Below are 15033 nucleotides of genomic sequence, written 5' to 3'. Positions count from 1 at the left end.
TATACTGTATATGCATAAACTCATTCCAAGACATAGTTGATGAGAAAAAAAGCATGTTAAATTTTTGTATGTAATTGTTGAAAATTATGATGAAACAATATAGAGAATGACAATATCTGGGTTCCTTCGTTTACTAGCATTATGATGTAGTGTGTATAAATCACAAGTGTACCATTTTAAGAACTGAGTATACCATGCAACGTGATCTCGATACATACTCCGTAGCTTAATTGTTATCTCTGCTTCCAATATTAACTTAGCAATCAATAATATTAGCCGCCAGGCACCATACTTCCTAATGATTATATTATTCCACTGAGTGTAGGAAACATTTTTTGAGGCGACTTGAAATTTAATAAACAGTATAAATATACATTTCAAATAGTTGACTGGCAGTTATTTATGGACAACAGGAGTTATGAATTGATCAGAAAACTTGCAATATGCTGTTCAACTTATAAACTTTCAGTGCATGATTTGCTGTAAATTTTGTTTTGTTGTTTCAACAGCATAAGTGTGCTTATTCAAATTCATCCCAAAATACTTCTCATTTAAACATGTCAATTAACTTGTTCACTTATTTTGAGTAGTTTCTTGAAATTTGTACATTTCTCCATTGACTATAACAGCAAGAGTGAACTTTTAATAGCAGTGGTTTAGCTCTGTGACCCAGCATATGGCGTAAATTTATGCTTCTCTGTAATTTGCAAAAACTACTTGATTGTTTTAATCCTTAATTCCGTGGCACCACGTGATGTTGTAAGAGCTCACTGGTCCAAAGCCAAAACTTCTGTACAGCTCCATCTGCCATGTGAGATTTGAGTGTTTTTATTTTCAAATGCAAAGATTTTTCTGAATAGCTGCCTCTGCTTTGTTAAATGTTGATTGTTCTCTCCTTTTCCCTTCCCCAAGCTTTCCAAATTGTTCCTTAGAGAAAATCATTGTCTTTAATGCTACAAATTGTTCATAATTGTACTTCTCATTGTAATTACTCCAAACTGTGTTCCATTTGGTAGAGCCAGCAGGGATCGACCAAGTTTTGCCCCTGATAACCACCACACTTGTAGCTTTTGTGATTCATTTAGAAGCTTTCTCCCCAACTGAATTGTTTCCAACCTTTAGCTCTGTCTGATATTTTGCCATTAGCCTTGACACGTGCTGTATCTGCTCGATCCATATTATCCACTGCACATCTCACGATTAGAACTTTCTTTCTGCATTTTCCAGATCACATCTTTAAATACAGATCCAACAACATCACCACCTTTGCAAGTTCTCATTCAAATTAGTAATTTCTGTCTAGACTACAGGACATTGAAATTGAATAAAACACAGTCTCAGATTAGTGATACTTCAGATGCCTGGAGACCAGCCAAGGTGTTTAACAGAAGGCTTCACTGCCAAATTCCCAGCATTTTGAACAATATGGTTGACCATCTGAAGATTCCTCCTCACCACCTGTGCTTTGGTTTCTCTAGCCAGCATTGGCATCTGTAATTAATTTTGGCCAATTCCGTTTTTAAGTTTAACAAGATGGTTTGAAGCAGGAAACCTTGTTGGATAAGGGGAAAAAAGAAGAAGGAACTTTTGCCTCTGCCTAACTTGCACAGTGCAAAACAAGCATAGGAAGAATTGTTCCTGTCTGCATTTCTCATTCTTTTACAAATGTCACTGAAATTGGCAAAGTGATAGCCAGAATTCTTGGCTGTTTTTTCAGATTGAAGGAAAGTTGTTGGTAGTATTCCCTGGAGGTCAGATTTGGTAGCAATGTTCTCTTTGGTATGGCATAGCATGGATTTTGGCTGAACTAAACTCATTGCTTGAGCTTCTCACCTGCAATACTAGCCCCCCCGCCCCCCCCGCCCTCCAGCTACACACCTCCACTCACTTAAAGTGTTGAGAATTTATACAGGATATTTGCTAAATAAACACTGGGAGAAGCTTCAAGGAGATTGTGTAGAAATTTAATACACTGGAAGCTCTGGGCTAGCAAGTGTCAGACTTAACAGATGATAAATAATTGCAGCATACAACCCAATGCCTGAGTGATGGTTGAGCATTATCTCAGTTTTGGGTTTTCCTTCAGCACTCTGCCTCTGGCCTGGGCATTTCCTTTTGAAGTACCTCGTAGTGGAGCATGGTTCGTTACTAGTTAACCATAAAACATCATTGACACCCCAGCTGGAGTACTGTATTCATTCTGGGCACCGCAGTGTAAGGAGGTTGTCGGGATGATGCAAGAGAAGCTGAAAAAGGAAAGGATAGAGAACTCTTTTCAGTGGAAAGATGTGAGAAGCTGAGATTATTTTTCTCAAGCTTAAAATTGTTTGAGAGATTTAATAACATAATCAAAGCTCAGTGCATTCAAACATTCCTTTCACTGGGAAGAAGTGATTTGCCACTGATTTCACCATTGTGTCAGCTATTTGGAACTGACTTCTTTATGGCTCAAAAATCCTATTGTGAAGTCGGTGATAATACGTGGATACAAACCAGAGAAGCCAGTGGAAAAAATATTATTGTTTACCTATAAAATTTGTTAATGGTTAAAAAGGTACTTTCTGAACTAGAAAGAATGGTGAATTTATTGGTAGTTACATACAGATTGAAACTTAATAAATTCACTGAAGTAACACAGCTAACAAGCCTCTTACATGTAGCATTGAGATGAAGCCTAATGTTCTTGGGTATTCCCTTGGGGTCTAGGATAGCTTACTTCCACTGCAAACACAAAATACCCTGCAGATGCTAGTGTTGCTTACTTCCACTGCACTTCTGTGGATTCTGCGATGACTGAAAAGCCCTGTGTGGTTGCTGCTGATTCTTCAAAAGGTGCCTAGGTGATACTTTATAGGTGGTGAAATGGGTGGGTCCTTCCACTGTTGGCCTTTATATGCTCGCAGTGTACAGCCTCAAGGTGCTTGGTGCCTCTCCAGAAGCTCCTCCTCCATTTTGAGCAGTTAAGTACCATAAATCAGTGAAGTTATTGTAGTTATTTAAGCAATACACACAAAATGCTGGAGGAACTCAGCAAGCCAGGCAGCATCTATGGAAGAGAATACAGTTGACGTTTTGGGCTGAAACTCTTTGACAGGACTGGAGAAAAATGCTGAGGAGTAGATTTAAAAGGTGGGCGTGGGGAGAGAGAGAGAGGTGATAGGTGAATCTTGGAGGGGGAGGGATGAGATAAAGATTTGGGAAGTTGATTGGTGAAAGAGACAGAAGGCCATGGAAGAAAGGAAATGGGGGAGGAGCACCAGGGGGGAGCGATGAGTGGGCAAGGAGATGAGGTGAGAGAGGGAAAAGGGGATGGGAAATAGTGAAAAGGGAGTGGGGAGCATTACCAGAAGTTTGAGAAATTGATGTTCATGCCATCGGGTTGGAAGCTACCCAAATGGAATATAAGGTGTTCCTCTAACCTAAGTGTGACCTCATCATGACAGTGGAGGAGGCCATGGATGGACATATCGGAATGGGAAGTGGAATTAAAATGGGTGGCCACTGGGAGATCACACTTTTTCTGGCTCAGTAAAGTGGTCTCCCAATCTATGTCAAGTCTCACCGATAAACAAGAGGCCACACTGGGAGCATTGGGCACAGTATATGACCCCAACAGACTTACAGGTGAAGTGTCACCTCACCTGGAACGACTGGTCAGAGCCCTGAATGGTAGTAGGGGAGGAAGTGTAAGGGCAGGTGTAGCACTTGTAATGTTAGATTTAATTGCTTTGAAACATCCTCAAAACATTTTGTCTGCTCTACTGGTAGTGTCATGCTATGATAGATCTCAGAGTTGAGTATTTGTTATGGGGGGTCTGGGTTAGGTACGTGACTGATATGAGAGAGCATTACCACATGAATGTTGGCCAGGAAAAGGATCCTGACCTTGTTTCATGTTTTCTGCCAATGGAGCTGGAGAACTTTGTTGAGGCAGCTTTGGTAGTGTATCCAGTAGTTTCTACTCCATACGGTTAATTGTCCATGTCTCCAAAGCATTCAGGGGGTCAAGGATCATGGCAACTCTGTAGACCCATGAACTTACTGATGGGTTTTGAGTTTTGATCTTCCACTTTTTTTTCAGTTGGCCAAAGTTTATTTTGGCAGGTTAGAGATAGTGGTGAATTTGTCTTCAGTATCTTCCTTTGCTAATTCATGGCTTCCCAGATAGGGAAAGTGATCCATGCTTTTCCAGGATTTTTGTACATTGTGCACATGCAATGTCAGGAGTCTGGAGCTCTGGGTGGGGGCAGTGTATCTAGTTTGACAGGTGAACTGAGAACCTCTGTCGCCTAGATGCTCGGTTTAAGGCCCTTCTCTTGCTGTATGTAACCTGCACACAATCACTGTCACTACAGAAAGACAAGATCTTTCTTGACTCTTAACACCTACAAAACAGTTAGCAAAAACATTTGATTTGTTGTTTATTCTATGCTATTTGATCATTGGTATCCCAGCTCAATATTTAAAGTGCAATTAAAAAAGAAAGATTAGGAAGCTTTGGTTTATTTGTCACATGTACATCAAACTATACAGTGAAATGTGTTGTTTGGTCATATCAGATCAGCGAGGATTGTGCTGGGTAGCATACAAGTGTTACCATGCTTCTAATACCAGCACAGCGTGCCTCAATTTACTAACTCTAACTGTACATCCTTGAAATATGGGAGGAATCTGGAGCACCCAGAGGAAACCCAAGTGGTCATGAGGAGAATGTACAAATTCTTTATAACCTTGATCTTACAGCTTGCAGTGTAAAGGGGTCATCGCTACGCTACCATACCATCCTAATCTAAGTCATCTAAGATTTGTTGGGTGTTTAAAATCTTGATTTGTTTTGATAGACTGTAGCAACAACTGTTTGTTCTGTCAGCAGGGTTAGTTATCAAAGCAGACAGATTTGCCATGTCATCTAAAACTTTGACAAACTTCTATTGATATGTGGTGGGGAGTATATTGACAAACTATATCACAGCCTGCTGTGAAAACACCAATGCTCTTGATTTGAAAACTTACAAATAGTAGTGGACCTGGCCCAGTCCATCACAGTTAAAGCCCTCCCCACCATTGAGCACAGCTACAAAGAGTGGTGTTGCAGGAAAGTAGCATCCATCATCAAGGACCTGCACCATCCAGGTCACACTGTCTTCTCACTGCTGCCATCAGGAAGGAGGTACAGGAGCCTCAGGACCCACACCAGATTAAGCAACTGTTATTAACCCACAGGCTCTTGAACCAGAGGGGTAAGCTTCACACAACTTCTCTAGCCCCATCACTGAATCGTTACCACAACCTATGGACTCACTTTTAAGGACACATCATCTTATGTTCTCAATATTTATTGCTTGCTTGTTTGTTTGTTTGTTTGTTTGTTTGTTTATTCATTCATTCATTCATCCATTTATTTATTTATTAATTAACATTTCTTTATTTTTGTACAGTATTCGCACAGCTTGTTGTCTTTTGCACATTGGTTGTTGTCCGTCCTGCTGGTTGTGATCTTTTATTGATTCTATTGTGTTCCTTGTATTTACTGTGAATGCCCAGAAGAACATAAATCTTGGTTGTATATGTACTTCGACAATAAACTTACTTTGAAGTTTGAACTTTCAAAATGGAGGTAGACAAATACTTAAAAGTAGTTATCTATGGAAAGAGCAAAGTAGTACTAATTGTAGCAGTGTAATTCTTTTAAAGAACCAAGCCAGGTTTGATGTGCTGACAAGCTTTTTTGTTCTGTTAATGTGTGAATGAAGAGCAAACTACTCATTGATCTATCCTGAAACCACAATTTTTAAATGCAAATTAGCTAAATAAATAAAAATATCCATTTATAGCTAAGGGTTATCTCAAGTAGAGTAACAATGTGCTAAACTAGCAGCTTTCATTTAATAGAATGAATGGCTTATTTTTGTACAAGCCCTTTCAAAACCATATAGCAGGGATGGCTAACCTTTCTGAGAACACGTCAAGTCAAGTCACTTTTTATTGTCATTTCGACCATAACTGCTGGTACAGTACACAGTAAAAACAAGACAACGTTTTTCAGGACCATGGTGCTACTTGAACAATACAAAAACTACACTGAACTACGTAAAACAACACAAAATTACACTAGACTACAGACCTACCCAGGACTGCATAAAGTGCACAAAACAGTGCAGGCATTACAATAAATAATAAACAAGACAATAGGCACAGTAGAGGGCAGTAGGTTGGTGTCAGTCCAGGCTCTGGGTACTGAGGAGTCTGATAGCTTGGGGGAAGAAACTGTTACATAGTCTGGTCGTGAGAGCCCGAATGCTTCGGTGCCTTTTGCCAGACAGCAGAAGGGAGAAGAGTTTGTATGAGGAGTGTGTGGGGTCCTTCATAATGCTGTTTGCTTTACGGATGCAGCGTGTGGTGTAAATGTAATGCCAGGAAGAGAGAACCCGAAGATCTTCTCAGCTGACCTCACTAACTGCTGCAGGGTCTTGCGATCCGAAATGGTGCAATTTCTGAACCAGACAGTGATGCAGCTGCTCAGGATGCTCTCAATACAACCTCTGTAGAATGTGATGAGGATGGCTGGTGGGAGATGGACTTTCCACAGCCTTCACAGAAAGTAGAGACGCTGCTGGGCTTTCTTTGCTATGGACCTGGTGATCTCTACAGAGGAGTCGTTGATGTTCAGTGGAGAGTGGTCGCTCTGTGTCCTCCTGAAGTCAACAACCATCACTTTTATTTTGTTCATATTCAGAGACAGGTTGTTGGCTCTGCACCAGTCTGTAAGCCGCTGCACCTCCTCTCTGTATGTTGACTCATCGTTCTCGCTGATGAGACCCACCACAGTCGTTTCATCGGTGAACTTGATGTGGTTCGAACTGTGTGTTGCAACACAGTCGTGGGTCAACAGATTGAACAGCAGTGGACTGAGCGCACAGCCCTGGGGGGCCCCCGTGCTCAGTGTGATGGTGTTGGAGATGCTGCTTCTGATCCGGACTGATTGAGGTCTCCCAGTCAGGAAGTTTAGTATCCAGTTGCAGAGGGAGGTGTTCAGGCCCAGTAGGCTCAGCTTTCCAGTCAGTTTCTAAGGAATGATTGTGTTGAATGCTGAACTGAGGTCTATGAACAGCATTCGAACGTACATGTCTTTTTTGTCCAGGAGGGTTAGGGCCAGGTGGCGGGTGATGGCAATGGCGTTGTCTGTTGAACGATTGAGACAGCAGGGTCTTGATGTGCCTCATGACGAGCCTCTCGAAACACTTCATGATGATGGATGTGAGTGCGACGGGACAGTAGTCGTTTGAGGCACGTGCCTAAATTGGCAATAACCTTCTAAAAATTGCTATGTTACTTTTGAGCAGAGATTAGCATTAATGAATGAATTAGTAATAATAATTATTGTCTTTTTTTTTAAGGAAAAAGGGTAAGTCCTCTTGCTCATTTACATATATTCATTGTTTTACTATTAATCAGGTTTAATCTCACTATTGTCATGAAATTTGTTATTTTGCAGTCGTACATTGCAATATATACAAAACAATAAATCTATAAATATTTAAATTAAATAAGTAGAACAAAAAGAGAAGAAAACAAAAAATTATTGAGGTAGTGTTCATGGGTTCATTGTCCATTCAGAAATCTGTTGGCAGAGGGGAAGAAACTGTTTCTGAAACTTTGTGTGTGTCTTCTGGTTCCTGAATCTCCTCCTTGATGGTTGCAATGAGAAGAGGGTCTTCCCTGGGTGTTAGAGGTTTCTTAACGATAGGTGCCACTGTTTTGAGAATAAAATTATAGCAATGACTGATTTATATAAATGAAACATTTTAGAAAATCTGTTCAGAATTTTTAATATTCATCTATTAAAACACACTTGAAAAATAGAATAATTTCTAAATAATATTGTTACTGAACCTCATAAGAAATGTTCATGTGAAATTATATGTTTTAGTGCATATTTGAAAAAGATGAAGGAAAGGAAAATAAACACATGTTGCTCTCAGTGAGACTTTTGTTTCTGCACTAGCAATGACAAATATTTTATATCCAGTTTGTATTTGGTTATTTTGAGAGCTCTGCATGTAGCAGTAGTTTCATCAGTAAGTCTACTCCTATAATTAGACTTGACCAGGTTCATCACTGAGAACAATGACTCACATGAATATGTCGTAGAAAATACTATTAATATTGCCATTGCAACATTGTGCAGACAGTTGAGTTTCAGGAATGGAATTCTAGAGTTTCAGAGCCTCATTGCCTGGATTTTTATGCTTTGATCCAGTCTGTAACCACTCTTCTTCAATATTTTCAAGTTCAGTTCTTAATTCGTCAGATTTTTTTGCCTCCAAATTGAGCTGCTTTTTAAATCAATTAATTACATTTCAAAATTATTCAAGTCAATTCATTATTAAATGCAACATTTCCAAGTTCAGTTTGTCTGATGTTGGACTGTCTGTACACTTTATGATTTTTTTCCTATTTCTTTCAATGAACTGAGTATTGTGAATCGTAGAGAAAATTATTCAGTAGTTGAACCAAAGATACTCAAAAATAGCATTGCAAGACACTGTCTGTTTTTTCAGAGATTTCAGTATCTGTCTTTTTTTAAGGTTTGGGAAATACTTTAAAAGTACAATTTTTAGTACAGGTATCCCCCACCATCCGAAGGTAGAGCATTCCTGTGAAACGGTTTGTAAGCCGAAATGTCGTAAAGCGAAGAAGCAGTTACCATTTATTTATATGGGAAAATTTTGTGAGCGTTCGCAGACCCAAAAATAATCTACCAAATCATGCCAAATAACACATAAAACCTAAAATAACAGTAACGTATAGTAAAAGCAGGAATGATATGATAAATACACAGCCTACATAAAGTAGAAATACTTTTCCACAATCATTACTGTACTGTTCTCCGTAACGAAAATCTCATGCAAGTGCCGTCGGCAGAAAATCTCATGCAAGCGCTGTTAGCAAAAACACGGCACAAGCGCTCTCCAGTGACCTTTAAGCTATGAAGCTGCCAAATCATGTCAAACAGCACGTAAAAATACACAGCCTATATAAAGTAGAAATAATGTATGTACAGTGTAGTATCACTTACTGGAATTGGGAAGACAGCGCCAAGCACACTGATGATGGTGTGTTAGGCTGAGTTGGAGTTTGAGTGGTGCAGTGGCCCCCACCCTGCAGGTCGCTGAGCGATACATTGCCGCGAAGCATGCAGGGGTGCAGCGGTAGCCGGGAGGCACACAGCACACCTTTAAGAGAAAAGCTGAAACAAACATGCTAATTACTTGGGTGCTGCCCGGCACATAAATATCGGCACAGATCAGAGGCAATTGCTGATTGCATCGTCTCTGATCTGGGCCGACAATTACGTGCCGGGCAGCACCTAATTAATTAGCATGTTTATTTCAGCTTTTTTCTTAAAGATGTACTGTGTGCCTCCTGGCTACCGTTGCATTCTCCACGAATCGGTACCTGTCCGCAGCCTGGGGGTTGGGGTGGTGGGACACTGGGGTGTCATCTTGTCATCGTTTGTTTCCATTAGAGCAGGCAGCTCATCTTCTCCTATGACTGCTCGCTTCGATGTCGAAGGTCGAGGTTCGTCGTCCGCTGTGGCCGATGTGGAAGGCTTGCTTGACTGCTGAGCCTCGCACATTTTTCTATCACATAGTTCTTTGTAAGGACTCAAACCATCCTGCAAATATCCCCTAAACCGACATACCCTTTGAAAATTAAAGTCGTACTTTATCATTACTCATTCAGTTTCGATTGTTATCCTTTTTTCTTACAATTGCATCAGCTCTTCATCTGTCAGATCTTGGTCATGGGATGCCAAAACCTCTTCAACATCATGTTTGTCAGCTTCCATAAGCCAAACTCACTTTGTCCTTACTTTGTTCACCACGATTGAAATGTTTAATTATGTCTATTTTTACACTAAGTGTAACACCCTTACGAGCCCTCTTAGGCTTTTCCGATACCACAGAACTCATCTTGCAAATGGCTGCTCACAGGCTCGTGTTTAAGCAATGCCGTAACGAATCCAGGGGAGAGCGGCTGCTCGGGGCGCGCGCTGCCTTTTATTGCACGCTGCTTTTTTTCTTAACAGTAAAAACACCTTCTGAAAGAGAAAACAGTGTACTAATGTAGGTCTTTTGTAGCAGTGAGGTTTCGTAAAGCAAACGTTCGAAAAGCGAGGGACACCTGTATCACATTTAAATACTTCGTTTTACTTAAAGCCTTCAATATTATCAAACATCAGATGGTTTATCAGAACCCTGTAATTTGGCATTTACGCCATTTAAATGTGAGTAGAAATCTACAGAAACCATCAATCAACAAATTCACACAACATTATATAATTCTTGACAAGAACCTTTTTCATACATCAAAATTAGAGAAATTTGATCCACTCAACAATCCTTTGAGGATAGAACCTCTACTAAGCCAGCAAACATTTGCTGTATATAGGCAGTCCTGTGTACACTGAATTCACCTCACTCAGTAAATTCTGAAATTGTCTGTTTTTCAACGCATGCCCGGAAATGAAATTAATTACCTGAATTACAATTTTTTAAATATATTTTTATTTTTTATTTTTTAGCTCAACATAACAAACCTTTCAATTTACAGATACATTTACATTTACATTTGTTCCCCTCACAGATATCAGCTATCAGAACACTTCCATCAAAATATAGACATCACCTCAACATCCAATACAAAAGCCCTTATTAGTATAGCAGACAGGTTTACATCTACATATTGCAGAAAAGGTTGCTATGTTTTATGAAAACTATTTGTTTTTGAGTGTACCTACGTGTCAGAAAGTCCAAAGGAATGTATTCCATTTATGCCAACCAAAAAGTCCAGGGGCCTTATCAGATATCTAACAAAGTAAAATGTTCTTCCTCGAACAAAAAGTCAGGACGTTAAAAAGTCTTTTCTGATGTGCATTAATAATACGACTGCTGGGTAAGCCTAAAAGAAAAGACACTGAGTCCGGTTCAAGCTCCACCTTCAGAATCTTTTCCATTTCACCCAAAATATCACTCCAGTATGCCTGATGCATGGGACAAGTCCAAAAACAGTGGGTGAAAGTTCCACTCCAATAACTGGCAGTCCAGACTTTCAGCCTGGCGTAATGGATTCTGGATTTATACTTTGGATTCCTAAGGGTATTTTCCATCTAGGAGATTTGTTTGATGAAGGAACGATGATGTCTTTTAGTCCAATAGTTCAGAAATCTAACATACCCAACAAAGATTTTTTTTGTTTCTTTCAGATAAGAGATTATATACAGAAAAAGAATCATTGTTAACTGATTTCTATAGTTCTGACATAGAAAAGAGGGTGTTTTGTTCTAAGGGTGAAGTCTCCATTAGTACTTTTTACAGCATTCCGAGGGAATGTTCTTGTGGAGAGGCTGAGCAGCTGGGAAAAGTCTGGGAGGAAGAGCTGGGAGTAGAAATTACAGCTGAAACATGGGAAAACATCTGCGATAATGCAAAGAAAATTTCAGTTTTTAATAGAACTAAAGCACTGCAACTCAAAATTCTGCATAGAGCCCTTCGTCTCTCGAAATTTAAGACGGGGGTTTCTCCAGTGTGTTCTAAATGTAAAGTAACTACTGGAACTTTCACCCACTGTTTTTGGACTTGCCTTAATTACAATTTTCCTGAAGGACAGTTTTTGAACACGAATCCTCCTTGTGAACTATACAATGAAAGCCTATCAGTGGATGTCCAACATGTGTTGGATCTCCCCCTCCCCCTCCCACTTTCAAATCTCTTACTAGCTCTTCCTTCAATTAGTCCTGACGAAGGGTCTTGGCCCGAAACGTCAACTGTACCTCTTCCTGGAGATGCTGCCTGGCCTGCTGCGTTCACCAGCAACTTTGATGTGTGTTGTTGCTAGAATTGACAGGATTGCCTCTTTAACAATCCTGCTGGGTGGATCATCAGTTGTATGGAAACTATTCTTGAAAGGTTAACTTGTTGATCAGACAGTTCTTTTATTACTACCTTACATATTTCAACCCCTGTAATGTGTTCAGGAAATGTTACCAAGTTAACCAGTTCTTCACTTATTTCACTACTAATTTGAGTAACAATGGCTGGCCCAGCTAATTATGTAATATTAGTGTTCTCAAGACGAAGGGGAAGAAATTTATATGAACTATACCTTTTTGTTTTGCTATGTTTATTCCCATCATTTATTCCCATCACCAGGGCATCAAAGGTTGTGGTGAGAAGGTGGGGGAGTGGGACTAAATGGGAGAAAGATCAGCTCATGATAAAATGGCGGAGCAGACTCGATGAGCCGAATGGCCGACTTCTGCTCCTTTGTCTTATGGTCTATTAATATTCAATAATTTACTATAATTCTACTCACTGCCAAACCTTAATACACTGAATATTATTTTTCTTTTTCTGGAAAATCATGTAAAAGGAAAGTAGCACATTTTAGCCACAATTCTTTAACTTATTCTCCATCATTGAGTAAATTTTCCACATACAGCAGTAATCTTTGAAACCTCAAAATTAGCAGCAGCTAAGTTGGAACTACCTGAAATAAATGTCATAAAAATATCTGACTGCATTTTTTGTTGCTGATTTCTTGAGAAATGTGTTTCTTTTTCTTTCGCTCTTGCTCACTTTTATTGCAAAGCCATTTATGAACAGTTTCATAATTGTGCTTTATGGAGGAAGTCTGCGCACCACTACTTTGATACATAAGATGCATAATGCGTTATCACCCTTTTAATCATGCCAGATCCTTCCCTCCACCATTTCTCACATTAGACCAACAATTCTGTTTCTCTTAATCATGCCAAGTCCTTCCCTCCACCACCTGAAAATGTCTGTTTCTTCTCACATTATACCAATGATTCTGTTTCTTTGCTGGTGTCTGATATTCTGAACAAGATGAAAATATCTCATTGATAAACTTAAATAACATCATTTTACTAATTTAAATAAAACATTTATCGCAAAAAAAGGAAATATTCATGGAGGCACTAAACTACATATTGTACTTACTATTGTTATCTAGTATATACTCAAAACTGACAGAAGAAAAATAAGCAGAGTAAACTCAATACCAACTAGCTCAACTGTTCAGTATGCGGTGAGGATTCCAAAATGTATCATCTAAGATCATGAGTTTTTGCAACCATTTAACTGCTGCCAAGCTGGCATGAGACATTTCCATTGAAAACATCTCAGTGCTCTCAGGTTGCAACAATTATTCACTGCTTCATTTGGCAGTAAAGAAGATCATTGTTTTTTTATTATTATGGATGGGGTTTAAAGAATTAAGGGAGAGCACTGCATGGCACATGCCAACAAAGTTTTTGCATGTGCATCTTGGGCACAGGTGCCATAGGTTTGCCATCCCTGCTTGACGGTGCCCCAGCATTCATTGTAAGCTACAGCATTACATGGTCATGGTTGCAATTTTGGAAATATGACAATTAATTTGTGCTAATCACCAGATACCTTGGTTTTAGATCGTATTAAGTATTGTTCAGTATACGAGAAAAATACTCCCTTAATGTTCTTCATTATAATGTAATGGGATCGATCTTTTGTGTTCATTTTTGGGAGCAGAAAGAGCATCTATTTTAGAGTTTCACCTGAGAAGGACGCCTCTGTTGATTGAGCACTATAACAATAGAATAGCAATCTCAGTATCTGTGTTTGAGTCTCTAAACTATGATTTGAGTCTATAAATTTCTGATCCAGAGCCAAGAAGGTTACTGCAGAGTTAAATCAGACACACAGTTGTATTGCAGTTAATCTGGAACACAGCTGACAGTGAAATAGTTAAATTACAATGCATTCATGCCGTTTAGTAGCAGATGGAGAATTTTACAGTATACACTTAATGGATAGCAATTCTAAAGTAGAATGATTCTGAAAAAAATAGTAGCTAGAAATCAGAACACATGAAAACTTAGAATTCAATTTTAGATCGTTCATTGTGTCAGCAATGTTTTCACATAATAGGTTACTGTTCGTCATTATTGTATCTCTCTTAGATATAATGAGAAAAAACTGATTAAATTCTATTTGTATCTGGTAAAAAGCTATTAATTGTTTCTTGTGATGAGGCTTCTGGTTGTGCTGTTTGCAGATATTATTATTTGCCTTTACTGCACACTTAGTAGCCTGATTGTGGGTTACACTGAGCCAAATTGGCTTCACAACAAATTCAGAGCCCACAACTGCTGCAAACCCAAGTCAGGCCTGACCCACATTTTGTTGCTGATGTAAACAATAGTTGCTTGGTTGAAAGAATCTTGGTTTAGCAGGAACACTAAAGAGTCACACCATGTTCTCTTCTCAACACGAACAGCAGAGGTTTCCTTTATCATTCGATTTATAAGCAAACTTTCCAGAACTCTTGAGGTGGGAAGTAAATACTCAAAGGCTGTGAGGATGCATCGATCATTGCCTAAATCTGCAGTAATCTTGTGGTTCTTTCTCCCTTGTGGATCTGCAGAGGATTTTAAATCTCATTTGTCAAGATCCTTCTCTGTTCAATAAAGCACTGAATAGATTCAGTAATTTGGGATTGTTAAATGAATATTTCTGAAGGAGTAAATCATCTCTTGTGACTTACTTATTCAATGGTTTGTTATACCATAGATTTCATGCAGTGTGTTTATATTTTTTGTGTTAGAAGTTAATGTGTAATGTGGATAGTGTCATTACTGTGATGTTAAATGGTATCTTTAAAATGATGAAACATGTTTTCTCAGCTAAGGTTTTGAACGTTTAATGCTGTCATCTAATTGCAACAACTAGACCCCATGTGTTTCACTGCCAATATAATCCCATAAAATTCACAATATATTGGGAGTGGTTAACCACAGAGAGCTTTATGATTTATTTTGAAATGAACTGCCATATTAGTATATCCTGGGTTTAATTAGAGGCTTGATGTGGGGACTAAAGCAATACTGATGACTTGCAGCACCGTCTGACACTGTGCTCACCTGCACTCACGTTGGTCATCGGTCCGTTTGGCTTCTGACAGGAGGGT

The 15033-nt window shown here is 39.1% G+C and overlaps 1 protein-coding gene across 9 annotated transcripts in view; it reads left to right on the top strand.

The window, feature by feature from the left end:
* The window catches only part of ppfia4 (PTPRF interacting protein alpha 4), a 774853-nt gene that overhangs the window by 286847 nt on the left and 472973 nt on the right, over nt 1–15033 (top strand). The window lies entirely within an intron of this gene.

The sequence above is a fragment of the Mobula hypostoma genome, chromosome 13 (genome assembly GCF_963921235.1).
Source record: "Mobula hypostoma chromosome 13, sMobHyp1.1, whole genome shotgun sequence".
NCBI lineage: Eukaryota > Metazoa > Chordata > Chondrichthyes > Myliobatiformes > Myliobatidae > Mobula > Mobula hypostoma.
The sequence above is the reverse complement of the archived record's forward strand: the minus strand, read 5'-3'. Positions and strand labels throughout refer to the sequence as shown.